General features: G+C 63.4%; 7 non-coding genes across 7 annotated transcripts; all 7 read right to left on the bottom strand.

The window, feature by feature from the left end:
• Positions 1 to 2,706: 2,706 nt before the first annotated feature.
• Positions 2,707 to 2,825, bottom strand: LOC142868681 (5S ribosomal RNA). Its single transcript, XR_012917625.1, has one exon. It is a non-coding gene; the product is annotated as a 5S ribosomal RNA (ribosomal RNA).
• A 3,531-nt stretch (positions 2,826 to 6,356) lies between these two features.
• On the bottom strand, positions 6,357 to 6,475 carry LOC142868654 (5S ribosomal RNA). The gene has a single exon (XR_012917599.1). It is a non-coding gene; the product is annotated as a 5S ribosomal RNA (ribosomal RNA).
• A 3,528-nt stretch (positions 6,476 to 10,003) lies between these two features.
• On the bottom strand, positions 10,004 to 10,122 carry LOC142868655 (5S ribosomal RNA). Its single transcript, XR_012917600.1, has one exon. It is a non-coding gene; the product is annotated as a 5S ribosomal RNA (ribosomal RNA).
• A 3,529-nt stretch (positions 10,123 to 13,651) lies between these two features.
• On the bottom strand, positions 13,652 to 13,770 carry LOC142868656 (5S ribosomal RNA). The gene has a single exon (XR_012917601.1). It is a non-coding gene; the product is annotated as a 5S ribosomal RNA (ribosomal RNA).
• Positions 13,771 to 17,300: 3,530 nt separating this feature from the next.
• Positions 17,301 to 17,419, bottom strand: LOC142868688 (5S ribosomal RNA). The gene has a single exon (XR_012917632.1). It is a non-coding gene; the product is annotated as a 5S ribosomal RNA (ribosomal RNA).
• A 3,509-nt stretch (positions 17,420 to 20,928) lies between these two features.
• LOC142868657 (5S ribosomal RNA) lies at positions 20,929 to 21,047 on the bottom strand. The gene has a single exon (XR_012917602.1). It is a non-coding gene; the product is annotated as a 5S ribosomal RNA (ribosomal RNA).
• Positions 21,048 to 24,572: 3,525 nt separating this feature from the next.
• On the bottom strand, positions 24,573 to 24,691 carry LOC142868658 (5S ribosomal RNA). Its single transcript, XR_012917603.1, has one exon. It is a non-coding gene; the product is annotated as a 5S ribosomal RNA (ribosomal RNA).
• Positions 24,692 to 26,301: the final 1,610 nt, after the last annotated feature.

Below are 26,301 nucleotides of genomic sequence, written 5' to 3' on the forward strand. Positions count from 1 at the left end.
TCCAGCTTCATTGAGGTCATTTCACTAATGAGTGCACCGGAAAGAGTTTCCTAATCCATCTGTGAGGGTGGCAACTGAAAGAGAATTTTAAAGCTGACAGAATAGGCGAGGAAAGGCATAGGAGATTTCCACACCCAGTAAGGAAGCCTTTCCCGAAATGGAAGAAAGAAACGAGCAAACAGAAACACCGGTAGCCCGCCAGGATGAGAGTCTGCCCCCGAGAGAAAGTACCCTGACCAGGTTCACCCGTGGGTGGGTGGCGAGCTAGCGGCATTCAGAAGAGCGAGGCCCGCAGTCTGTGCAGAAGACACCTGCACTCGGGTGTGTGTGGCGGCACGATTCACAAGCAGCTCCAGATGTTAAGCCAAGGAGAAGCCAGGGAGTTCCCAACGCCCCAGGTGTCCTCAGCCCACGACTGGCTGCTGGGGGAATGCGAAGCCCGGCTCCTTGTCTCAGAGCCCTTGTCTCAGAGCGGGACAACCAGGAGGTGTGACGTACACCCCGGGGTTCCCAGGAGGATCAGGCTGAAGCTGGGACTTGGCCTGAAAGTGTCCCCTCGCATGGCCACCCCCTTCCCCTTCCTGCTCCTCTACTCCTGGTGCCCCTCCATCCAGGGGCCAGACCTTAAAGAGTCACCCGCAAGAGAATCCTGGTCCCAAAGGAGCCTTCTGGGGGACCCGTGCTGAGAGAGGTTGTGGGCATGGCCCGCTGGGGCTCTGCCCGACCCAGGGCTGAGAGATGCAACCTCCCAGCTCTGGGTCCCTGCAGGGGAAGCGTTGGCAAGCACAGGGCCAGTCCTCCAAAGGCCCAGGTGCAGGGAGCCCAGGCCAAGCAGCCTGTGGAAGAAGCCACCCCGGGAACACGACTGCAGGCCACGGCCCTTCCCACCTCCTCCTCCTCCTCCTCCTGCTCCTCCACACCCCCCCGACCTCCCACCCCCCCACCCCACCCCCCGACATGGCGCAGGGCTCAGAGACACCTCAGACACTTGCTACCCAAAGTGCAAAGGGCATCAGTTGCTCCTCCAAACCACCCCCCTGCCCAGCAGACCGCGTTGTCCAGCCAGCCCCCGGGCCTCCCTGGGGTGCCCAGCACAAAAGTGCAGACAACCACCGGACCCTCAATCTCAGTTTTCGGATGTTTTTGCCACTCTAAGGACCCGCAGGCCAGCTGGGCCTTCTGGCAGGACAGAGAGCCCCGGAATCCGACGTGGAGAGCTGGGTGTACGTCCCCACGAGGAGGCGGTCCCCACCTCCGCGGCTCTCCCCTTGCGGGGGGGAAAAGCAGCCACGGGGCCTCAGAGAAGACACCAGGCTGGGCGCCCGCCCCACAGTGGGGGCACGTCCCCCGCAGGCCACTTAGCGCCGGCCACCGGCCGGCGGACGGTTGGGTGGCGCGAGACGCTGCGGCCGCCCTGCTACCGGGTCCCTGGGAGGGCGTCCTGGAACCAGCGTCCACACCAAGCCCTTGGAAGGCCCAGGCGACGGAGGAGCCCCGTCAGGCAGGGGCCGAGGACGGTGACGGCCCGGGCGGGGAGGAGCGTGTCAGGCAGGGGCAGAGGACGGTGACAGGTGACAGGCCGGGCGGGAAGGAGTCAGTCAGGCAGGGACTGAGGAGGAGACGGGCTGGGTAAGGGTTAGGGTTAGAGTCAGGGCACAAGTCACAATCGCAAAGACCTGGAAGCGACCCGAGTGCCCATCGACCCACGAGTGCGTAAATGAAATGTGGCGCGTGGACACCACGGAGTGCTATTCAGCTAGGAGGAGCAGCGGTGAGAGGGCACCTCTCGTGGTTCTCCTGGCCAGAGCTGGAACCCGTTCCAGTAAGCCAGGTAGCCCAAGAATGGACACACGAGCACCACGTGCTCGCGCTCACCAGCAAATGGGTACGAACCGATGGACACCTAAGTGGACACAGAGGAATCACCTTCATCGGGTGGGTGTCGGGCGGGTGGGGGGAGGGGATGGGCATACACCTCCATTAGGAACGGGTGTGTGCGCACCGACTGGGGGATGGGCGCACTTGAGGCTCTGACCCGAGGGGGGAGGCTGGGAGAGGGCAACGTACCCGACCTTAACATTGGTACCCCCACAATACGCTGGAACAACATCAGAGGTTAATGAATAAGAACACAGGGGGGAGGGGGGCACGGGCAACACATGTCACCTTAATACTTGGACTCCCATCATCTGCTTGAAAAGAGAGAGAAAAGAAAATGCAATCATAGAGATAAGAGACACTTTTTAAACATAATGAATCCGAAGAGAAAAGTAAAAGGAGGCCTGTGGAGCAGGTCTGGGTGTGACTCCGGATCCCCCAACATCAGGTGCCACCACCAAAGATTCCTACGTGTAGCCCATAGAACCCCAAAAGCAATGGGACGAGTTCTGGTCACATACTCCCTCAAAATGACATCCTGGCCTTCTTCTGGAACTCCCTCCCCTCTCAGACTCTCAAGGTTTCCTCCAGCGTGTCGGTTCCCACAGAGCAGACCTTTGGTCTGAGACCTGACAGTCCAGAAGCCACGCATGCTGCCGCGTGACGGCGGTGTCGCGGCTTGGGACAAGAGGAGGCCCCACGGTGCGGGCTGGGGCGCCAGGCACCGCGGCGGGCGCTGAGGGTGGGGGTGACCCCCACCCCGGGCCGCCGACTCGCTCCCAGAAAGGGGACAGAACAAGAGGCAAAACAAAAAAAAAAAAAAGAAGAAGCCTACGGCACCCGGTATTCCCATGCGGTCTCCCATCCAAGTACTAACCAGGCCCGACCCTGCTTAGCTTCCGAGACCAGACGAGATCGGGCGCGTTCAGGGTGGTGTGGCCCTAGACGGCGGAGGGCGCCCCTGCCCCGCTCAAGAAGCCGAGCCTCTCTGCGCTTCCCCGCCGCCTCCTCCCCCCGCCCAAGGCCCCGCGCCGGCGCTGACCCGCACCGGGCCGGGCCTGTTGAGTTCACCGGCCGGGTCCGGCGGGCTCCGAGGGACGGGGGTGACAGCGGGGCGGGGCGGGGCGGGGCGGGCAGGGAGCGGCGGGCCGGGGTGGGGGGCTGTCTCTCTATACACACACACACACACACACACACACACACACTCACACTCACACAAGATGCGCCTCCACGGCTGGACTCGCCAAGGTGGAGACCTTCCAGCCCCCTTCCTCTCCTCGCCTGGCCCACCCCCAGCTCGTGGCCGCCGCCGCCGCCGCCGCCGCCGCCGCCGCCGCCGCCGCCGATTGCGCACGCGCGGGTCGCCCGCCCTTTGACCCCTGGCAGGGCCCGCCATCCCCACAACCCCTTTCAGCTGCGCCCCCCACCCTGTGGGTGGGCTGCCGCCTATTCCCCCGGGCCGGGCTGGGGCACAGCGCATGGGGGAGGGGAGCGAGTGTATGGGGCGTCTCTCTCTCTCTCTAGGGATGTGTCCCATGGGTGGGGTGGCGTGGTTTGTGGGGCGCTGAAGAAATCAGTCCCCTCCATCTCCTACCTCTGGAAAACGCCCAAGCCCTTGGAGAACTGCCGGCAACGCGACCGTGGGGGCCGGGAACCTCCTCTGGGTCCTCCTGTGGCCCAGTCCAAGGGGCCTGGGCCTGGCCGGGGCTGCATTAGACCCCGACCACCCTGGCGTGTGGACTCGCTAAAAATCGGCGATTAGATATTGGATTCCAGCTTCATTGAGGTCATTTCACTAATGAGTGCACCGGAAAGAGTTTCCTAATCCATCTGTGAGGGTGGCAACTGAAAGAGAATTTTAAAGCTGACAGAATAGGCGAGGAAAGGCATAGGAGATTTCCACACCCAGTAAGGAAGCCTTTCCCGAAATGGAAGAAAGAAACGAGCAAACAGAAACACCGGTAGCCCGCCAGGATCAGAGTCTGCCCCCGAGAGAAAGTACCCTGACCAGGTTCACCCGTGGGTGGGTGGCGAGCTAGCGGCATTCAGAAGAGCGAGGCCCGCAGTCTGTGCAGAAGACACCTGCACTCGGGTGTGTGTGGCGGCACGATTCACAAGCAGCTCCAGATGTTAAGCCAAGGAGAAGCCAGGGAGTTCCCAACGCCCCAGGTGTCCTCAGCCCACGACTGGCTGCTGGGGGAATGCGAAGCCCGGCTCCTTGTCTCAGAGCCCTTGTCTCAGAGCGGGACAACCAGGAGGTGTGACGTACACCCCGGGGTTCCCAGGAGGATCAGGCTGAAGCTGGGACTTGGCCTGAAAGTGTCCCCTCGCATGGCCACCCCCTTCCCCTTCCTGCTCCTCTACTCCTGGTGCCCCTCCATCCAGGGGCCAGACCTTAAAGAGTCACCCGCAAGAGAATCCTGGTCCCAAAGGAGCCTTCTGGGGGACCCGTGCTGAGAGAGGTTGTGGGCATGGCCCGCTGGGGCTCTGCCCGACCCAGGGCTGAGAGATGCAACCTCCCAGCTCTGGGTCCCTGCAGGGGAAGCGTTGGCAAGCACAGGGCCAGTCCTCCAAAGGCCCAGGTGCAGGGAGCCCAGGCCAAGCAGCCTGTGGAAGAAGCCACCCCGGGAACACGACTGCAGGCCACGGCCCTTCCCACCTCCTCCTCCTCCTCCTCCTGCTCCTCCACACCCCCCGACCTCCCACCCCCCCACCCCACCCCCCGACATGGCGCAGGGCTCAGAGACACCTCAGACACTTGCTACCCAAAGTGCAAAGGGCATCAGTTGCTCCTCCAAACCCCCCCCCCTGCCCAGCAGACCGCGTTGTCCAGCCAGCCCCCGGGCCTCCCTGGGGTGCCCAGCACAAAAGTGCAGACAACCACCGGACCCTCAATCTCAGTTTTCGGATGTTTTTGCCACTCTAAGGACCCGCAGGCCAGCTGGGCCTTCTGGCAGGACAGAGAGCCCCGGAATCCGACGTGGAGAGCTGGGTGTACGTCCCCACGAGGAGGCGGTCCCCACCTCCGCGGCTCTCCCCTTGCGGGGGGGAAAAGCAGCCACGGGGCCTCAGAGAAGACACCAGGTTGGGCGCCCGCCCCACAGTGGGGGCACGTCCCCCGCAGGCCACTTAGCGCCGGCCGCCGGCCGGCGGACGGTTGGGTGGCGCGAGACGCTGCGGCCGCCCTGCTACCGGGTTCCTGGGAGGGCGTCCTGGAACCAGCGTCCACACCAAGCCCTTGGAAGGCCCAGGCGACGGAGGAGCCCCGTCAGGCAGGGGCCGAGGACGGTGACGGCCCAGGCGGGGAGGAGCGTGTCAGGCAGGGGCAGAGGACGGTGACAGGTGACAGGCCGGGCGGGAAGGAGTCAGTCAGGCAGGGGCCGAGGAGGAGACGGGCTGGGTAAGGGTTAGGGTTAGAGTCAGGGCACAAGTCACAATCGCAAAGACCTGGAAGCGACCCGAGTGCCCATCGACCCACGAGTGCGTAAATGAAATGTGGCGCGTGGACACCACGGAGTGCTATTCAGCTAGGAGGAGCAGCGGTGAGAGGGCACCTCTCGTGGTTCTCCTGGCCAGAGCTGGAACCCGTTCCAGTAAGCCAGGTAGCCCAAGAATGGACACACGAGCACCACGTGCTCGCGCTCACCAGCAAATGGGTACGAACCGATGGACACCTAAGTGGACACAGAGGAATCACCTTCATCGGGTGGGTGTCGGGCGGGTGGGGGGAGGGGATGGGCATACACCTCCATTAGGAACGGGGTGGGTGCGCACCGACTGGGGGATGGGCGCACTTGAGGCTCTGACCCGAGGGGGGAGGCTGGGAGAGGGCAACGTACCCGACCTTAACATTGGTAACCCCACAATACGCTGGAACTACATCAGAGGTAAATGAATAAGAACACAGGGGGGAGGGGGGCACGGGCAACACATGTCACCTTAATACTTGGACTCCCATCATCTGCTTGAAAAGAGAGAGAAAAGAAAATCCAATCATAGAGATAAGAGACACTTTTTAAACATAATGAATCCGAAGAGAAAAGTAAAAGGAGGCCTGTGGAGCAGGTCTGGGTGTGACTCCGGATCCCCCAACATCAGGTGCCACCACCAAAGATTCCTACGTGTAGCCCATAGAACCCCAAAAGCAACGGGACGAGTTCTGGTCACATACTCCCTCAAAATGACATCCTGGCCTTCTTCTGGAACTCCCTCCCCTCTCAGACTCTCAAGGTTTCCTCCAGCGTGTCGGTTCCCACAGAGCAGACCTTTGGTCTGAGACCTGACAGTCCAGAAGCCACGCATGCTGCCGCGTGACGGCGGTGTCGCGGCTTGGGACAAGAGGAGGCCCCACGGTGCGGGCTGGGGCGCCAGGCACCGCGGCGGGCGCTGAGGGTGGGGGTGACCCCCACCCCGGGCCGCCGACTCGCTCCCAGAAAGGGGACAGAACAAGAGGCAAAACAAAAAAAAAAAAAAGAAGAAGCCTACGGCACCCGGTATTCCCAGGCGGTCTCCCATCCAAGTACTAACCAGGCCCGACCCTGCTTAGCTTCCGAGACCAGACGAGATCGGGCGCGTTCAGGGTGGTGTGGCCCTAGACGGCGGAGGGCGCCCCTGCCCCGCTCAAGAAGCCGAGCCTCTCTGCGCTTCCCCGCCGCCTCCTCCCCCCGCCCAAGGCCCCGCGCCGGCGCTGACCCGCACCGGGCCGGGCCTGTTGAGTTCACCGGCCGGGTCCGGCGGGCTCCGAGGGACGGGGGTGACAGCGGGGCGGGGCGGGGCGGGGCGGGCAGGGAGCGGCGGGCCGGGGTGGGGGGCTGTCTCTCTATACACACACACACACACACACACACACACACACTCACACTCACACAAGATGCGCCTCCACGGCTGGACTCGCCAAGGTGGAGACCTTCCAGCCCCCTTCCTCTCCTCGCCTGGCCCACCCCCAGCTCGTGGCCGCCGCCGCCGCCGCCGCCGCCGCCGCCGCCGCCGCCGATTGCGCACGCGCGGGTCGCCCGCCCTTTGACCCCTGGCAGGGCCCGCCATCCCCACAACCCCTTTCAGCTGCGCCCCCCACCCTGTGGGTGGGCTGCCGCCTATTCCCCCGGGCCGGGCTGGGGCACAGCGCATGGGGGAGGGGAGCGAGTGTATGGGGCGTCTCTCTCTCTCTCTAGGGATGTGTCCCATGGGTGGGGTGGCGTGGTTTGTGGGGCGCTGAAGAAATCAGTCCCCTCCATCTCCTACCTCTGGAAAACGCCCAAGCCCTTGGAGAACTGCCGGCAACGCGACCGTGGGGGCCGGGAACCTCCTCTGGGTCCTCCTGTGGCCCAGTCCAAGGGGCCTGGGCCTGGCCGGGGCTGCATTAGACCCCGACCACCCTGGCGTGTGGACTCGCTAAAAATCGGCGATTAGATATTGGATTCCAGCTTCATTGAGGTCATTTCACTAATGAGTGCACCGGAAAGAGTTTCCTAATCCATCTGTGAGGGTGGCAACTGAAAGAGAATTTTAAAGCTGACAGAATAGGCGAGGAAAGGCATAGGAGATTTCCACACCCAGTAAGGAAGCCTTTCCCGAAATGGAAGAAAGAAACGAGCAAACAGAAACACCGGTAGCCCGCCAGGATGAGAGTCTGCCCCCGAGAGAAAGTACCCTGACCAGGTTCACCCGTGGGTGGGTGGCGAGCTAGCGGCATTCAGAAGAGCGAGGCCCGCAGTCTGTGCAGAAGACACCTGCACTCGGGTGTGTGTGGCGGCACGATTCACAAGCAGCTCCAGATGTTAAGCCAAGGAGAAGCCAGGGAGTTCCCAACGCCCCAGGTGTCCTCAGCCCACGACTGGCTGCTGGGGGAATGCGAAGCCCGGCTCCTTGTCTCAGAGCCCTTGTCTCAGAGCGGGACAACCAGGAGGTGTGACGTACACCCCGGGGTTCCCAGGAGGATCAGGCTGAAGCTGGGACTTGGCCTGAAAGTGTCCCCTCGCATGGCCACCCCCTTCCCCTTCCTGCTCCTCTACTCCTGGTGCCCCTCCATCCAGGGGCCAGACCTTAAAGAGTCACCCGCAAGAGAATCCTGGTCCCAAAGGAGCCTTCTGGGGGACCCGTGCTGAGAGAGGTTGTGGGCATGGCCCGCTGGGGCTCTGCCCGACCCAGGGCTGAGAGATGCAACCTCCCAGCTCTGGGTCCCTGCAGGGGAAGCGTTGGCAAGCACAGGGCCAGTCCTCCAAAGGCCCAGGTGCAGGGAGCCCAGGCCAAGCAGCCTGTGGAAGAAGCCACCCCGGGAACACGACTGCAGGCCACGGCCCTTCCCACCTCCTCCTCCTCCTCCTCCTGCTCCTCCACACCCCCCGACCTCCCACCCCCCCACCCCACCCCCCGACATGGCGCAGGGCTCAGAGACACCTCAGACACTTGCTACCCAAAGTGCAAAGGGCATCAGTTGCTCCTCCAAACCCCCCCCCCTGCCCAGCAGACCGCGTTGTCCAGCCAGCCCCCGGGCCTCCCTGGGGTGCCCAGCACAAAAGTGCAGACAACCACCGGACCCTCAATCTCAGTTTTCGGATGTTTTTGCCACTCTAAGGACCCGCAGGCCAGCTGGGCCTTCTGGCAGGACAGAGAGCCCCGGAATCCGACGTGGAGAGCTGGGTGTACGTCCCCACGAGGAGGCGGTCCCCACCTCCGCGGCTCTCCCCTTGCGGGGGGGAAAAGCAGCCACGGGGCCTCAGAGAAGACACCAGGTTGGGCGCCCGCCCCACAGTGGGGGCACGTCCCCCGCAGGCCACTTAGCGCCGGCCGCCGGCCGGCGGACGGTTGGGTGGCGCGAGACGCTGCGGCCGCCCTGCTACCGGGTTCCTGGGAGGGCGTCCTGGAACCAGCGTCCACACCAAGCCCTTGGAAGGCCCAGGCGACGGAGGAGCCCCGTCAGGCAGGGGCCGAGGACGGTGACGGCCCGGGCGGGGAGGAGCGTGTCAGGCAGGGGCAGAGGACGGTGACAGGTGACAGGCCGGGCGGGAAGGAGTCAGTCAGGCAGGGGCCGAGGAGGAGACGGGCTGGGTAAGGGTTAGGGTTAGAGTCAGGGCACAAGTCACAATCGCAAAGACCTGGAAGCGACCCGAGTGCCCATCGACCCACGAGTGCGTAAATGAAATGTGGCGCGTGGACACCACGGAGTGCTATTCAGCTAGGAGGAGCAGCGGTGAGAGGGCACCTCTCGTGGTTCTCCTGGCCAGAGCTGGAACCCGTTCCAGTAAGCCAGGTAGCCCAAGAATGGACACACGAGCACCACGTGCTCGCGCTCACCAGCAAATGGGTACGAACCGATGGACACCTAAGTGGACACAGAGGAATCACCTTCATCGGGTGGGTGTCGGGCGGGTGGGGGGAGGGGATGGGCATACACCTCCATTAGGAACGGGGTGGGTGCGCACCGACTGGGGGATGGGCGCACTTGAGGCTCTGACCCGAGGGGGGAGGCTGGGAGAGGGCAACGTACCCGACCTTAACATTGGTAACCCCACAATACGCTGGAACTACATCAGAGGTAAATGAATAAGAACACAGGGGGGAGGGGGGCACGGGCAACACATGTCACCTTAATACTTGGACTCCCATCATCTGCTTGAAAAGAGAGAGAAAAGAAAATGCAATCATAGAGATAAGAGACACTTTTTAAACATAATGAATCCGAAGAGAAAAGTAAAAGGAGGCCTGTGGAGCAGGTCTGGGTGTGACTCCGGATCCCCCAACATCAGGTGCCACCACCAAAGATTCCTACGTGTAGCCCATAGAACCCCAAAAGCAACGGGACGAGTTCTGGTCACATACTCCCTCAAAATGACATCCTGGCCTTCTTCTGGAACTCCCTCCCCTCTCAGACTCTCAAGGTTTCCTCCAGCGTGTCGGTTCCCACAGAGCAGACCTTTGGTCTGAGACCTGACAGTCCAGAAGCCACGCATGCTGCCGCGTGACGGCGGTGTCGCGGCTTGTTACAAGAGGAGGCCCCACGGTGCGGGCTGGGGCGCCAGGCACCGCGGCGGGCGCTGAGGGTGGGGGTGACCCCCACCCCGGGCCGCCGACTCGCTCCCAGAAAGGGGACAGAACAAGAGGCAAAACAAAAAAAAAAAAAAGAAGAAGCCTACGGCACCCGGTATTCCCAGGCGGTCTCCCATCCAAGTACTAACCAGGCCCGACCCTGCTTAGCTTCCGAGACCAGACGAGATCGGGCGCGTTCAGGGTGGTGTGGCCCTAGACGGCGGAGGGCGCCCCTGCCCCGCTCAAGAAGCCGAGCCTCTCTGCGCTTCCCCGCCGCCTCCTCCCCCCGCCCCAGGCCCCGCGCCGGCGCTGACCCGCACCGGGCCGGGCCTGTTGAGTTCACCGGCCGGGTCCGGCGGGCTCCAAGGGACGGGGGTGACAGGCGGGGCGGGGCGGGCAGGGAGCGGCGGGCCGGGGTGGGGGGCTGTCTCTCTATACACACACACACACACACACACACACACTCACACTCACTCACTCACACTCACACAAGATGCGCCTCCACGGCTGGACTCGCCAAGGTGGAGACCTTCCAGCCCCCTTCCTCTCCTCGCCTGGCCCACCCCCAGCTCGTGGCCGCCGCCGCCGCCGCCGCCGCCGCCGCCGCCGCCGATTGCGCACGCGCGGGTCGCCCGCCCTTTGACCCCAGGCAGGGGCCGCCATCCCCGACAACCCCTTTCAGCTGTGCCCCCCACCCTGTGGGTGGGCTGCCGCCTATTCCCCCGGGCCCGGGCTGGGGCACAGCGCATGGGGGAGGGGAGCGAGTGTATGGGGCGTCTCTCTCTCTCTCTAGGGATGTGTCCCATGGGTGGGGTGGCGTGGTTTGTGGGGCGCTGAAGAAATCAGTCCCCTCCATCTCCTACCTCTGGAAAACGCCCAAGCCCTTGGAGAACTGCCGGCAACGCGACCGTGGGGGCCGGGACCCTCCTCTGTGTCCTCCTGTGGCCCAGTCCAAGGGGCCTGGGCCTGGCCGGGGCTGCATTGGACCCCGACCACCCTGGCGTGTGGACTCGCTAAAAATCGGCGATTAGATATTGGATTCCAGCTTCATTGAGGTCATTTCACTAATGAGTGCACCGGAAAGAGTTTCCTAATCCATCTGTGAGGGTGGCAACTGAAAGAGAATTTTAAAGCTGACAGAATAGGCGAGGAAAGGCATAGGAGATTTCCACACCCAGTAAGGAAGCCTTTCCCGAAATGGAAGAAAGAAACGAGCAAACAGAAACACCGGTAGCCCGCCAGGATGAGAGTCTGCCCCCGAGAGAAAGTACCCTGACCAGGTTCACCCGTGGGTGGGTGGCGAGCTAGCGGCATTCAGAAGAGCGAGGCCCGCAGTCTGTGCAGAAGACACCTGCACTCGGGTGTGTGTGGCGGCACGATTCACAAGCAGCTCCAGATGTTAAGCCAAGGAGAAGCCAGGGAGTTCCCAACGCCCCAGGTGTCCTCAGCCCACGACTGGCTGCTGGGGGAATGCGAAGCCCGGCTCCTTGTCTCAGAGCCCTTGTCTCAGAGCGGGACAACCAGGAGGTGTGACGTACACCCCGGGGTTCCCAGGAGGATCAGGCTGAAGCTGGGACTTGGCCTGAAAGTGTCCCCTCGCATGGCCACCCCCTTCCCCTTCCTGCTCCTCTACTCCTGGTGCCCCTCCATCCAGGGGCCAGACCTTAAAGAGTCACCCGCAAGAGAATCCTGGTCCCAAAGGAGCCTTCTGGGGGACCCGTGCTGAGAGAGGTTGTGGGCATGGCCCGCTGGGGCTCTGCCCGACCCAGGGCTGAGAGATGCAACCTCCCAGCTCTGGGTCCCTGCAGGGGAAGCGTTGGCAAGCACAGGGCCAGTCCTCCAAAGGCCCAGGTGCAGGGAGCCCAGGCCAAGCAGCCTGTGGAAGAAGCCACCCCGGGAACACGACTGCAGGCCACGGCCCTTCCCACCTCCTCCTCCTCCTCCTCCTGCTCCTCCACCCCCCCCCGACCTCCCACCCCCCCACCCCACCCCCCGACATGGCGCAGGGCTCAGAGACACCTCAGACACTTGCTACCCAAAGTGCAAAGGGCATCAGTTGCTCCTCCAAACCCCCCCCCTGCCCAGCAGACCGCGTTGTCCAGCCAGCCCCCGGGCCTCCCTGGGGTGCCCAGCACAAAAGTGCAGACAACCACCGGACCCTCAATCTCAGTTTTCGGATGTTTTTGCCACTCTAAGGACCCGCAGGCCAGCTGGGCCTTCTGGCAGGACAGAGAGCCCCGGAATCCGACGTGGAGAGCTGGGTGTACGTCCCCACGAGGAGGCGGTCCCCACCTCCGCGGCTCTCCCCTTGCGGGGGGGAAAAGCAGCCACGGGGCCTCAGAGAAGACACCAGGCTGGGCGCCCGCCCCACAGTGGGGGCACGTCCCCCGCAGGCCACTTAGCGCCGGCCGCCGGCCGGCGGACGGTTGGGTGGCGCGAGACGCTGCGGCCGCCCTGCTACCGGGTTCCTGGGAGGGCGTCCTGGAACCAGCGTCCACACCAAGCCCTTGGAAGGCCCAGGCGACGGAGGAGCCCCGTCAGGCAGGGGCCGAGGACGGTGACGGCCCCGGGCGGGGAGGAGCGTGTCAGGCAGGGGCAGAGGACGGTGACAGGTGACAGGCCGGGCGGGAAGGAGTCAGTCAGGCAGGGGCCGAGGATGAGACGGGCTGGGTAAGGGTTAGGGTTAGAGTCAGGGCACAAGTCACAATCGCAAAGACCTGGAAGCGACCCGAGTGCCCATCGACCCACGAGTGCGTAAATGAAATGTGGCGCGTGGACACCACGGAGTGCTATTCAGCTAGGAGGAGCAGCGGTGAGAGGGCACCTCTCGTGGTTCTCCTGGCCAGAGCTGGAACCCGTTCCAGTAAGCCAGGTAGCCCAAGAATGGACACACGAGCACCACGTGCTCGCGCTCACCAGCAAATGGGTACGAACCGATGGACACCTAAGTGGACACAGAGGAATCACCTTCATCGGGTGGGTGTCGGGCGGGTGGGGGGAGGGGATGGGCATACACCTCCATTAGGAACGGGGTGGGTGCGCACCGACTGGGGGATGGGCGCACTTGAGGCTCTGACCCGAGGGGGGAGGCTGGGAGAGGGCAACGTACCCGACCTTAACATTGGTACCCCCACAATACGCTGGAACAACATCAGAGGTAAATGAATAAGAACACAGGGGGGAGGGGGGCACGGGCAACACATGTCACCTTAATACTTGGACTCCCATCATCTGCTTGAAAAGAGAGAGAAAAGAAAATGCAATCATAGAGATAAGAGACACTTTTTAAACATAATGAATCCGAAGAGAAAAGTAAAAGGAGGCCTGTGGAGCAGGTCTGGGTGTGACTCCGGATCCCCCAACATCAGGTGCCACCACCAAAGATTCCTACGTGTAGCCCATAGAACCCCAAAAGCAACGGGACGAGTTCTGGTCACATACTCCCTCAAAATGACATCCTGGCCTTCTTCTGGAACTCCCTCCCCTCTCAGACTCTCAAGGTTTCCTCCAGCGTGTCGGTTCCCACAGAGCAGACCTTTGGTCTGAGACCTGACAGTCCAGAAGCCACGCATGCTGCCGCGTGACGGCGGTGTCGCGGCTTGGGACAAGAGGAGGCCCCACGGTGCGGGCTGGGGCGCCAGGCACCGCGGCGGGCGCTGAGGGTGGGGGTGACCCCCACCCCGGGCCGCCGACTCGCTCCCAGAAAGGGGACAGAACAAGAGGCAAAACAAAAAAAAAAAAAAGAAGAAGCCTACGGCACCCGGTATTCCCAGGCGGTCTCCCATCCAAGTACTAACCAGGCCCGACCCTGCTTAGCTTCCGAGACCAGACGAGATCGGGCGCGTTCAGGGTGGTGTGGCCCTAGACGGCGGAGGGCGCCCCTGCCCCGCTCAAGAAGCCGAGCCTCTCTGCGCTTCCCCGCCGCCTCCTCCCCCCGCCCCAGGCCCCGCGCCGGCGCTGACCCGCACCGGGCCGGGCCTGTTGAGTTCACCGGCCAGGTCCGGCGGGCTCCGAGGGACGGGGGTGACAGGCGGGGCGGGGCGGGCAGGGAGCGGCGGGCCGGGGTGGGGGGCTGTCTCTCTATACACACACACACACACACACACACACACACTCACACTCACTCACTCACACTCACACAAGATGCGCCTCCACGGCTGGACTCGCCAAGGTGGAGACCTTCCAGCCCCCTTCCTCTCCTCGCCTGGCCCACCCCCAGCTCGTGGCCGCCGCCGCCGCCGCCGCCGCCGCCGCCGCCGCCGATTGCGCACGCGCGGGTCGCCCGCCCTTTGACCCCAGGCAGGGGCCGCCATCCCCACAACCCCTTTCAGCTGCGCCCCCCACCCTGTGGGTGGGCTGCCGCCTATTCCCCCGGGCCCGGGCTGGGGCACAGCGCATGGGGGAGGGGAGCGAGTGTATGGGGCGTCTCTCTCTCTCTCTAGGGATGTGTCCCATGGGTGGGGTGGCGTGGTTTGTGGGGCGCTGAAGAAATCAGTCCCCTCCATCTCCTACCTCTGGAAAACGCCCAAGCCCTTGGAGAACTGCCGGCAACGCGACCGTGGGGGCCGGGACCCTCCTCTGGGTCCTCCTGTGGCCCAGTCCAAGGGGCCTGGGCCTGGCCGGGGCTGCATTGGACCCCGACCACCCTGGCGTGTGGACTCGCTAAAAATCGGCGATTAGATATTGGATTCCAGCTTCATTGAGGTCATTTCACTAATGAGTGCACCGGAAAGAGTTTCCTAATCCATCTGTGAGGGTGGCAACTGAAAGAGAATTTTAAAGCTGACAGAATAGGCGAGGAAAGGCATAGGAGATTTCCACACCCAGTAAGGAAGCCTTTCCCGAAATGGAAGAAAGAAACGAGCAAACAGAAACACCGGTAGCCCGCCAGGATGAGAGTCTGCCCCCGAGAGAAAGTACCCTGACCAGGTTCACCCGTGGGTGGGTGGCGAGCTAGCGGCATTCAGAAGAGCGAGGCCCGCAGTCTGTGCAGAAGACACCTGCACTCGGGTGTGTGTGGCGGCACGATTCACAAGCAGCTCCAGATGTTAAGCCAAGGAGAAGCCAGGGAGTTCCCAACGCCCCAGGTGTCCTCAGCCCACGACTGGCTGCTGGGGGAATGCGAAGCCCGGCTCCTTGTCTCAGAGCCCTTGTCTCAGAGCGGGACAACCAGGAGGTGTGACGTACACCCCGGGGTTCCCAGGAGGATCAGGCTGAAGCTGGGACTTGGCCTGAAAGTGTCCCCTCGCATGGCCACCCCCTTCCCCTTCCTGCTCCTCTACTCCTGGTGCCCCTCCATCCAGGGGCCAGACCTTAAAGAGTCACCCGCAAGAGAATCCTGGTCCCAAAGGAGCCTTCTGGGGGACCCGTGCTGAGAGAGGTTGTGGGCATGGCCCGCTGGGGCTCTGCCCGACCCAGGGCTGAGAGATGCAACCTCCCAGCTCTGGGTCCCTGCAGGGGAAGCGTTGGCAAGCACAGGGCCAGTCCTCCAAAGGCCCAGGTGCAGGGAGCCCAGGCCAAGCAGCCTGTGGAAGAAGCCACCCCGGGAACACGACTGCAGGCCACGGCCCTTCCCACCTCCTCCTCCTCCTCCTCCTGCTCCTCCACCCCCCCCCCGACCTCCCACCCCCCCACCCCACCCCCCGACATGGCGCAGGGCTCAGAGACACCTCAGACACTTGCTACCCAAAGTGCAAAGGGCATCAGTTGCTCCTCCAAACCCCCCCCCTGCCCAGCAGACCGCGTTGTCCAGCCAGCCCCCGGGCCTCCCTGGGGTGCCCAGCACAAAAGTGCAGACAACCACCGGACCCTCAATCTCAGTTTTCGGATGTTTTTGCCACTCTAAGGACCCGCAGGCCAGCTGGGCCTTCTGGCAGGACAGAGAGCCCCGGAATCCGACGTGGAGAGCTGGGTGTACGTCCCCACGAGGAGGCGGTCCCCACCTCCGCGGCTCTCCCCTTGCGGGGGGGAAAAGCAGCCACGGGGCCTCAGAGAAGACACCAGGCTGGGCGCCCGCCCCACAGTGGGGGCACGTCCCCCGCAGGCCACTTAGCGCCGGCCGCCGGCCGGCGGACGGTTGGGTGGCGCGAGACGCTGCGGCCGCCCTGCTACCGGGTTCCTGGGAGGGCGTCCTGGAACCAGCGTCCACACCAAGCCCTTGGAAGGCCCAGGCGACGGAGGAGCCCCGTCAGGCAGGGGCCGAGGACGGTGACGGCCCGGGCGGGGAGGAGCGTGTCAGGCAGGGGCAGAGGACGGTGACAGGTGACAGGCCGGGCGGGAAGGAGTCAGTCAGGCAGGGGCCGAGGAGGAGACGGGCTGGGTAAGGGTTAGGGTTAGAGTCAGGGCACAAGTCACAATCGCAAAGACCTGGAAGCGACCCGAGTGCCCATCGACCCACGAGTGCGTAAATGAAATGTGGCGCGTGGACACCACGGAGTGCTATTCAGCTAGGAGGAGCAGCGGTGAGAGGGCACCTCTCGTGGTTCTCCTGGCCAGAGCTGGAACCCGTTCCAGTAAGCCAGGTAGCCCAAGAATGGACACACGAGCACCACGTGCTCGCGCTCACCAGCAAATGGGTACGAACCGATGGACACCTAAGTGGACACAGAGGAATCACCTTCATCGGGTGGGTGTCGGGCGGGTGGGGGGAGGGGATGGGCATACACCTCCATTAGGAACGGGGTGGGTGCGCACCGACTGGGGGATGGGCGCACTTGAGGCTCTGACCCGAGGGGGGAGGCTGGGAGAGGGCAACGTACCCGACCTTAACATTGGTACCCCCACAATACGCTGGAACAACATCAGAGGTAAATGAATAAGAACACAGGGGGGAGGGGGGCACGGGCAACACATGTCACCTTAATACTTGGACTCCCATCATCTGCTTGAAAAGAGAGAGAAAAGAAAATGCAATCATAGAGATAAGAGACACTTTTTAAACATAATGAATCCGAAGAGAAAAGTAAAAGGAGGCCTGTGGAGCAGGTCTGGGTGTGACTCCGGATCCCTCAACATCAGGTGCCACCACCAAAGATTCCTACGTGTAGCCCATAGAACCCCAAAAGCAACGGGACGAGTTCTGGTCACATACTCCCTCAAAATGACATCCTGGCCTTCTTCTGGAACTCCCTCCCCTCTCAGACTCTCAAGGTTTCCTCCAGCGTGTCGGTTCCCACAGAGCAGACCTTTGGTCTGAGACCTGACAGTCCAGAAGCCACGCATGCTGCCGCGTGACGGCGGTGTCGCGGCTTGGGACAAGAGGAGGCCCCACGGTGCGGGCTGGGGCGCCAGGCACCGCGGCGGGCGCTGAGGGTGGGGGTGACCCCCACCCCGGGCCGCCGACTCGCTCCCAGAAAGGGGACAGAACAAGAGGCAAAACAAAAAAAAAAAAAAGAAGAAGCCTACGGCACCCGGTATTCCCAGGCGGTCTCCCATCCAAGTACTAACCAGGCCCGACCCTGCTTAGCTTTCGAGACCAGACGAGATCGGGCGCGTTCAGGGTGGTGTGGCCCCTGCCCCGCTCAAGAAGCCGAGCCTCTCTGCGCTTCCCCGCCGCCTCCTCCCCCCGCCCCAGGCCCCGCGCCGGCGCTGACCCGCACCGGGCCGGGCCTGTTGAGTTCACCGGCCGGGTCCGGCGGGCTCCGAGGGACGGGGGTGACAGGCGGGGCGGGGCGGGCAGGGAGCGGCGGGCCGGGGTGGGGGGCTGTCTCTCTATACACACACACACACACACACACACACACTCACACTCACTCACTCACACTCACACAAGATGCGCCTCCACGGCTGGACTCGCCAAGGTGGAGACCTTCCAGCCCCCTTCCTCTCCTCGCCTGGCCCACCCCCAGCTCGTGGCCGCCGCCGCCGCCGCCGCCGCCGCCGCCGCCGCCGATTGCGCACGCGCGGGTCGCCCGCCCTTTGACCCCAGGCAGGGGCCGCCATCCCCGACAACCCCTTTCAGCTGTGCCCCCCACCCTGTGGGTGGGCTGCCGCCTATTCCCCCGGGCCCGGGCTGGGGCACAGCGCATGGGGGAGGGGAGCGAGTGTATGGGGCGTCTCTCTCTCTCTCTAGGGATGTGTCCCATGGGTGGGGTGGCGTGGTTTGTGGGGCGCTGAAGAAATCAGTCCCCTCCATCTCCTACCTCTGGAAAACGCCCAAGCCCTTGGAGAACTGCCGGCAACGCGACCGTGGGGGCCGGGACCCTCCTCTGGGTCCTCCTGTGGCCCAGTCCAAGGGGCCTGGGCCTGGCCGGGGCTGCATTGGACCCCGACCACCCTGGCGTGTGGACTCGCTAAAAATCGGCGATTAGATATTGGATTCCAGCTTCATTGAGGTCATTTCACTAATGAGTGCACCGGAAAGAGTTTCCTAATCCATCTGTGAGGGTGGCAACTGAAAGAGAATTTTAAAGCTGACAGAATAGGCGAGGAAAGGCATAGGAGATTTCCACACCCAGTAAGGAAGCCTTTCCCGAAATGGAAGAAAGAAACGAGCAAACAGAAACACCGGTAGCCCGCCAGGATCAGAGTCTGCCCCCGAGAGAAAGTACCCTGACCAGGTTCACCCGTGGGTGGGTGGCGAGCTAGCGGCATTCAGAAGAGCGAGGCCCGCAGTCTGTGCAGAAGACACCTGCACTCGGGTGTGTGTGGCGGCACGATTCACAAGCAGCTCCAGATGTTAAGCCAAGGAGAAGCCAGGGAGTTCCCAACGCCCCAGGTGTCCTCAGCCCACGACTGGCTGCTGGGGGAATGCGAAGCCCGGCTCCTTGTCTCAGAGCCCTTGTCTCAGAGCGGGACAACCAGGAGGTGTGACGTACACCCCGGGGTTCCCAGGAGGATCAGGCTGAAGCTGGGACTTGGCCTGAAAGTGTCCCCTCGCATGGCCACCCCCTTCCCCTTCCTGCTCCTCTACTCCTGGTGCCCCTCCATCCAGGGGCCAGACCTTAAAGAGTCACCCGCAAGAGAATCCTGGTCCCAAAGGAGCCTTCTGGGGGACCCGTGCTGAGAGAGGTTGTGGGCATGGCCCGCTGGGGCTCTGCCCGACCCAGGGCTGAGAGATGCAACCTCCCAGCTCTGGGTCCCTGCAGGGGAAGCGTTGGCAAGCACAGGGCCAGTCCTCCAAAGGCCCAGGTGCAGGGAGCCCAGGCCAAGCAGCCTGTGGAAGAAGCCACCCCGGGAACACGACTGCAGGCCACGGCCCTTCCCACCTCCTCCTCCTCCTCCTCCTGCTCCTCCACCCCCCCCGACCTCCCACCCCCCCACCCCACCCCCCGACATGGCGCAGGGCTCAGAGACACCTCAGACACTTGCTACCCAAAGTGCAAAGGGCATCAGTTGCTCCTCCAAACCCCCCCCCTGCCCAGCAGACCGCGTTGTCCAGCCAGCCCCCGGGCCTCCCTGGGGTGCCCAGCACAAAAGTGCAGACAACCACCGGACCCTCAATCTCAGTTTTCGGATGTTTTTGCCACTCTAAGGACCCGCAGGCCAGCTGGGCCTTCTGGCAGGACAGAGAGCCCCGGAATCCGACGTGGAGAGCTGGGTGTACGTCCCCACGAGGAGGCGGTCCCCACCTCCGCGGCTCTCCCCTTGCGGGGGGGAAAAGCAGCCACGGGGCCTCAGAGAAGACACCAGGCTGGGCGCCCGCCCCACAGTGGGGGCACGTCCCCCGCAGGCCACTTAGCGCCGGCCGCCGGCCGGCGGACGGTTGGGTGGCGCGAGACGCTGCGGCCGCCCTGCTACCGGGTTCCTGGGAGGGCGTCCTGGAACCAGCGTCCACACCAAGCCCTTGGAAGGCCCAGGCGACGGAGGAGCCCCGTCAGGCAGGGGCCGAGGACGGTGACGGCCCCGGGCGGGGAGGAGCGTGTCAGGCAGGGGCAGAGGACGGTGACAGGTGACAGGCCGGGCGGGAAGGAGTCAGTCAGGCAGGGGCCGAGGATGAGACGGGCTGGGTAAGGGTTAGGGTTAGAGTCAGGGCACAAGTCACAATCGCAAAGACCTGGAAGCGACCCGAGTGCCCATCGACCCACGAGTGCGTAAATGAAATGTGGCGCGTGGACACCACGGAGTGCTATTCAGCTAGGAGGAGCAGCGGTGAGAGGGCACCTCTCGTGGTTCTCCTGGCCAGAGCTGGAACCCGTTCCAGTAAGCCAGGTAGCCCAAGAATGGACACACGAGCACCACGTGCTCGCGCTCACCAGCAAATGGGTACGAACCGATGGACACCTAAGTGGACACAGAGGAATCACCTTCATCGGGTGGGTGTCGGGCGGGTGGGGGGAGGGGATGGGCATACACCTCCATTAGGAACGGGGTGGGTGCGCACCGACTGGGGGATGGGCGCACTTGAGGCTCTGACCCGAGGGGGGAGGCTGGGAGAGGGCAACGTACCCGACCTTAACATTGGTACCCCCACAATACGCTGGAACAACATCAGAGGTAAATGAATAAGAACACAGGGGGGAGGGGGGCACGGGCAACACATGTCACCTTAATACTTGGACTCCCATCATCTGCTTGAAAAGAGAGAGAAAAGAAAATGCAATCATAGAGATAAGAGACACTTTTTAAACATAATGAATCCGAAGAGAAAAGTAAAAGGAGGCCTGTGGAGCAGGTCTGGGTGTGACTCCGGATCCCCCAACATCAGGTGCCACCACCAAAGATTCCTACGTGTAGCCCATAGAACCCCAAAAGCAACGGGACGAGTTCTGGTCACATACTCCCTCAAAATGACATCCTGGCCTTCTTCTGGAACTCCCTCCCCTCTCAGACTCTCAAGGTTTCCTCCAGCGTGTCGGTTCCCACAGAGCAGACCTTTGGTCTGAGACCTGACAGTCCAGAAGCCACGCATGCTGCCGCGTGACGGCGGTGTCGCGGCTTGGGACAAGAGGAGGCCCCACGGTGCGGGCTGGGGCGCCAGGCACCGCGGCGGGCGCTGAGGGTGGGGGTGACCCCCACCCCGGGCCGCCGACTCGCTCCCAGAAAGGGGACAGAACAAGAGGCAAAACAAAAAAAAAAAAAAGAAGAAGCCTACGGCACCCGGTATTCCCAGGCGGTCTCCCATCCAAGTACTAACCAGGCCCGACCCTGCTTAGCTTCCGAGACCAGACGAGATCGGGCGCGTTCAGGGTGGTGTGGCCCTAGACGGCGGAGGGCGCCCCTGCCCCGCTCAAGAACCCGAGCCTCTCTGCGCTTCCCCGCCGCCTCCTCCCCCCGCCCCAGGCCCCGCGCCGGCGCTGACCCGCACCGGGCCGGGCCTGTTGAGTTCACCGGCCAGGTCCGGCGGGCTCCGAGGGACGGGGGTGACAGGCGGGGCGGGGCGGGCAGGGAGCGGCGGGCCGGGGTGGGGGGCTGTCTCTCTATACACACACACACACACACACACACACACACTCACACTCACTCACTCACACTCACACAAGATGCGCCTCCACGGCTGGACTCGCCAAGGTGGAGACCTTCCAGCCCCCTTCCTCTCCTCGCCTGGCCCACCCCCAGCTCGTGGCCGCCGCCGCCGCCGCCGCCGCCGCCGCCGCCGATTGCGCACGCGCGGGTCGCCCGCCCTTTGACCCCAGGCAGGGGCCGCCATCCCCACAACCCCTTTCAGCTGCGCCCCCCACCCTGTGGGTGGGCTGCCGCCTATTCCCCCGGGCCCGGGCTGGGGCACAGCGCATGGGGGAGGGGAGCGAGTGTATGGGGCGTCTCTCTCTCTCTCTAGGGATGTGTCCCATGGGTGGGGTGGCGTGGTTTGTGGGGCGCTGAAGAAATCAGTCCCCTCCATCTCCTACCTCTGGAAAACGCCCAAGCCCTTGGAGAACTGCCGGCAACGCGACCGTGGGGGCCGGGACCCTCCTCTGGGTCCTCCTGTGGCCCAGTCCAAGGGGCCTGGGCCTGGCCGGGGCTGCATTGGACCCCGACCACCCTGGCGTGTGGACTCGCTAAAAATCGGCGATTAGATATTGGATTCCAGCTTCATTGAGGTCATTTCACTAATGAGTGCACCGGAAAGAGTTTCCTAATCCATCTGTGAGGGTGGCAACTGAAAGAGAATTTTAAAGCTGACAGAATAGGCGAGGAAAGGCATAGGAGATTTCCACACCCAGTAAAGAAGCCTTTCCCGAAATGGAAGAAAGAAACGAGCAAACAGAAACACCGGTAGCCCGCCAGGATCAGAGTCTGCCCCCGAGAGAAAGTACCCTGACCAGGTTCACCCGTGGGTGGGTGGCGAGCTAGCGGCATTCAGAAGAGCGAGGCCCGCAGTCTGTGCAGAAGACACCTGCACTCGGGTGTGTGTGGCGGCACGATTCACAAGCAGCTCCAGATGTTAAGCCAAGGAGAAGCCAGGGAGTTCCCAACGCCCCAGGTGTCCTCAGCCCACGACTGGCTGCTGGGGGAATGCGAAGCCCGGCTCCTTGTCTCAGAGCCCTTGTCTCAGAGCGGGACAACCAGGAGGTGTGACGTACACCCCGGGGTTCCCAGGAGGATCAGGCTGAAGCTGGGACTTGGCCTGAAAGTGTCCCCTCGCATGGCCACCCCCTTCCCCTTCCTGCTCCTCTACTCCTGGTGCCCCTCCATCCAGGGGCCAGACCTTAAAGAGTCACCCGCAAGAGAATCCTGGTCCCAAAGGAGCCTTCTGGGGGACCCGTGCTGAGAGAGGTTGTGGGCATGGCCCGCTGGGGCTCTGCCCGACCCAGGGCTGAGAGATGCAACCTCCCAGCTCTGGGTCCCTGCAGGGGAAGCGTTGGCAAGCACAGGGCCAGTCCTCCAAAGGCCCAGGTGCAGGGAGCCCAGGCCAAGCAGCCTGTGGAAGAAGCCACCCCGGGAACACGACTGCAGGCCACGGCCCTTCCCACCTCCTCCTCCTCCTCCTCCTGCTCCTCCACCCCCCCCGACCTCCCACCCCCCCACCCCACCCCCCGACATGGCGCAGGGCTCAGAGACACCTCAGACACTTGCTACCCAAAGTGCAAAGGGCATCAGTTGCTCCTCCAAACCCCCCCCCTGCCCAGCAGACCGCGTTGTCCAGCCAGCCCCCGGGCCTCCCTGGGGTGCCCAGCACAAAAGTGCAGACAACCACCGGACCCTCAATCTCAGTTTTCGGATGTTTTTGCCACTCTAAGGACCCGCAGGCCAGCTGGGCCTTCTGGCAGGACAGAGAGCCCCGGAATCCGACGTGGAGAGCTGGGTGTACGTCCCCACGAGGAGGCGGTCCCCACCTCCGCGGCTCTCCCCTTGCGGGGGGGAAAAGCAGCCACGGGGCCTCAGAGAAGACACCAGGCTGGGCGCCCGCCCCACAGTGGGGGCACGTCCCCCGCAGGCCACTTAGCGCCGGCCGCCGGCCGGCGGACGGTTGGGTGGCGCGAGACGCTGCGGCCGCCCTGCTACCGGGTTCCTGGGAGGGCGTCCTGGAACCAGCGTCCACACCAAGCCCTTGGAAGGCCCAGGCGACGGAGGAGCCCCGTCAGGCAGGGGCCGAGGACGGTGACGGCCCGGGCGGGGAGGAGCGTGTCAGGCAGGGGCAGAGGACGGTGACAGGTGACAGGCCGGGCGGGAAGGAGTCAGTCAGGCAGGGGCCGAGGAGGAGACGGGCTGGGTAAGGGTTAGGGTTAGAGTCAGGGCACAAGTCACAATCGCAAAGACCTGGAAGCGACCCGAGTGCCCATCGACCCACGAGTGCGTAAATGAAATGTGGCGCGTGGACACCACGGAGTGCTATTCAGCTAGGAGGAGCAGCGGTGAGAGGGCACCTCTCGTGGTTCTCCTGGCCAGAGCTGGAACCCGTTCCAGTAAGCCAGGTAGCCCAAGAATGGACACACGAGCACCACGTGCTCGCGCTCACCAGCAAATGGGTACGAACCGATGGACACCTAAGTGGACACAGAGGAATCACCTTCATCGGGTGGGTGTCGGGCGGGTGGGGGGAGGGGATGGGCATACACCTCCATTAGGAACGGGGTGGGTGCGCACCGACTGGGGGATGGGCGCACTTGAGGCTCTGACCCGAGGGGGGAGGCTGGGAGAGGGCAACGTACCCGACCTTAACATTGGTAACCCCACAATACGCTGGAACAACATCAGAGGTTAATGAATAAGAACACAGGGGGGAGGGGGGCACGGGCAACACATGTCACCTTAATACTTGGACTCCCATCATCTGCTTGAAAAGAGAGAGAAAAGAAAATGCAATCATAGAGATAAGAGACACTTTTTAAACATAATGAATCCGAAGAGAAAAGTAAAAGGAGGCCTGTGGAGCAGGTCTGGGTGTGACTCCGGATCCCCCAACATCAGGTGCCACCACCAAAGATTCCTACGTGTAGCCCATAGAACCCCAAAAGCAACGGGACGAGTTCTGGTCACATACTCCCTCAAAATGACATCCTGGCCTTCTTCTGGAACTCCCTCCCCTCTCAGACTCTCAAGGTTTCCTCCAGCGTGTCGGTTCCCACAGAGCAGACCTTTGGTCTGAGACCTGACAGTCCAGAAGCCACGCATGCTGCCGCGTGACGGCGGTGTCGCGGCTTGGGACAAGAGGAGGCCCCACGGTGCGGGCTGGGGCGCCAGGCACCGCGGCGGGCGCTGAGGGTGGGGGTGACCCCCACCCCGGGCCGCCGACTCGCTCCCAGAAAGGGGACAGAACAAGAGGCAAAACAAAAAAAAAAAAAAGAAGAAGCCTACGGCACCCGGTATTCCCAGGCGGTCTCCCATCCAAGTACTAACCAGGCCCGACCCTGCTTAGCTTCCGAGACCAGACGAGATCGGGCGCGTTCAGGGTGGTGTGGCCCTAGACGGCGGAGGGCGCCCCTGCCCCGCTCAAGAAGCCGAGCCTCTCTGCGCTTCCCCGCCGCCTCCTCCCCCCGCCCCAGGCCCCGCGCCGGCGCTGACCCGCACCGGGCCGGGCCTGTTGAGTTCACCGGCCGGGTCCGGCGGGCTCCGAGGGACGGGGGTGACAGGCGGGGCGGGGCGGGCAGGGAGCGGCGGGCCGGGGTGGGGGGCTGTCTCTCTATACACACACACACACACACACACACACACTCACACTCACTCACTCACACTCACACAAGATGCGCCTCCACGGCTGGACTCGCCAAGGTGGAGACCTTCCAGCCCCCTTCCTCTCCTCGCCTGGCCCACCCCCAGCTCGTGGCCGCCGCCGCCGCCGCCGCCGCCGCCGCCGCCGCCGAATGCGCACGCGCGGGTCGCCCGCCCTTTGACCCCAGGCAGGGGCCGCCATCCCCGACAACCCCTTTCAGCTGTGCCCCCCACCCTGTGGGTGGGCTGCCGCCTATTCCCCCGGGCCCGGGCTGGGGCACAGCGCATGGGGGAGGGGAGCGAGTGTATGGGGCGTCTCTCTCTCTCTCTAGGGATGTGTCCCATGGGTGGGGTGGCGTGGTTTGTGGGGCGCTGAAGAAATCAGTCCCCTCCATCTCCTACCTCTGGAAAACGCCCAAGCCCTTGGAGAACTGCCGGCAACGCGACCGTGGGGGCCGGGACCCTCCTCTGTGTCCTCCTGTGGCCCAGTCCAAGGGGCCTGGGCCTGGCCGGGGCTGCATTGGACCCCGACCACCCTGGCGTGTGGACTCGCTAAAAATCGGCGATTAGATATTGGATTCCAGCTTCATTGAGGTCATTTCACTAATGAGTGCACCGGAAAGAGTTTCCTAATCCATCTGTGAGGGTGGCAACTGAAAGAGAATTTTAAAGCTGACAGAATAGGCGAGGAAAGGCATAGGAGATTTCCACACCCAGTAAGGAAGCCTTTCCCGAAATGGAAGAAAGAAACGAGCAAACAGAAACACCGGTAGCCCGCCAGGATGAGAGTCTGCCCCCGAGAGAAAGTACCCTGACCAGGTTCACCCGTGGGTGGGTGGCGAGCTAGCGGCATTCAGAAGAGCGAGGCCCGCAGTCTGTGCAGAAGACACCTGCACTCGGGTGTGTGTGGCGGCACGATTCACAAGCAGCTCCAGATGTTAAGCCAAGGAGAAGCCAGGGAGTTCCCAACGCCCCAGGTGTCCTCAGCCCACGACTGGCTGCTGGGGGAATGCGAAGCCCGGCTCCTTGTCTCAGAGCCCTTGTCTCAGAGCGGGACAACCAGGAGGTGTGACGTACACCCCGGGGTTCCCAGGAGGATCAGGCTGAAGCTGGGACTTGGCCTGAAAGTGTCCCCTCGCATGGCCACCCCCTTCCCCTTCCTGCTCCTCTACTCCTGGTGCCCCTCCATCCAGGGGCCAGACCTTAAAGAGTCACCCGCAAGAGAATCCTGGTCCCAAAGGAGCCTTCTGGGGGACCCGTGCTGAGAGAGGTTGTGGGCATGGCCCGCTGGGGCTCTGCCCGACCCAGGGCTGAGAGATGCAACCTCCCAGCTCTGGGTCCCTGCAGGGGAAGCGTTGGCAAGCACAG

This window comes from Microcebus murinus, unplaced genomic scaffold, assembly GCF_040939455.1.
Source record: "Microcebus murinus isolate Inina unplaced genomic scaffold, M.murinus_Inina_mat1.0 scaf036_hap2_Mmur4.0, whole genome shotgun sequence".
NCBI classification, from domain to species: domain Eukaryota; kingdom Metazoa; phylum Chordata; class Mammalia; order Primates; family Cheirogaleidae; genus Microcebus; species Microcebus murinus.